Raw genomic sequence first — 1,024 nt, forward strand, 5'->3', positions numbered from 1 at the left:
TTGAGAAACGATGTACAAATGCGCTTTACACAATTGATGTGTGTATGGATTGGGATAACAGTTGTATGAGCCCCTAATAAAATGTTAAAAAAGAAAAATAAATAAATAAAAAGAGAAGAAAAAAAAAAGTGTACTGAGAGCTGGGCACTAGCTTAAGTATGTCCTTAATGATTTACTAGAAATAGCTGCCATGTTATCTAAAAATTGGGGTCCTGGTGGCTAGGACTCAGGCCACATGGTCATGACTTAAACCTTGAGTACCATGTTGAAGCCCAGAATCAGTCATGAAACTTTAAAAATCTGCAATTGTGTAAGGTATCCCAATCATGATTCTTCCCTCATTTCTGTAGTTCCAACTGTGACAGGCATGAATGAACTTGCCATCAATCATGGTTTGTGATGATCTCTTTTGTTTTCTGTCCATAATTAGATCATTGGTTTGAATTCGTGGATTCCATTTTTGGCCGCTGTACTGTGCACATACTGATGACTTCTCTCATTGTAGGATGATTTTCTTTTTTCTTTGTCCCATATAAGGTTCAATAAAAAGGATTTCTATATAAAAACAAAACAAAACAAAATAAAACAGCAATAATAATAATAAAATAAGAAAATACCACCCTCAACATTTTTAAGTCCAGAGAAAAAATTTCTGTTTTAGAACAAGTGAGAAATATTTGACCTTAGAGAAAATTTCAGGTTGGGTCAAGAGGTAGATCAAGTATTATGCCATGGTCCGATGCACCATGATCAAGTTTACAATCATCTCTGTCTTATGATAAAGCTTGTCAAGGTGATCTGCCAGAGGCTTAATATGACAAGATATTCTTCAGATGGATTGGATTTCCTACTGTCCACCTCGCCTTCAACAAATTGGATATTCACAATTTAAGCTCTGAATCTTTTCCCTTCTTCATATTTGAATTTTGTTGTCACCATCTTTGGATCACACAGGTTGATGTGCTTCTTCAGTGTTGACTTACTTGACACCTCACTTAGACGGGTGCTTGTTTGAAGACAAGAC

The sequence above is a fragment of the Echinops telfairi genome, unplaced genomic scaffold, assembly GCF_000313985.2.
Source record: "Echinops telfairi isolate 266 unplaced genomic scaffold, ASM31398v2 ScPeMD7_6631;HRSCAF=7566, whole genome shotgun sequence".
Classification (NCBI taxonomy): domain Eukaryota; kingdom Metazoa; phylum Chordata; class Mammalia; order Afrosoricida; family Tenrecidae; genus Echinops; species Echinops telfairi.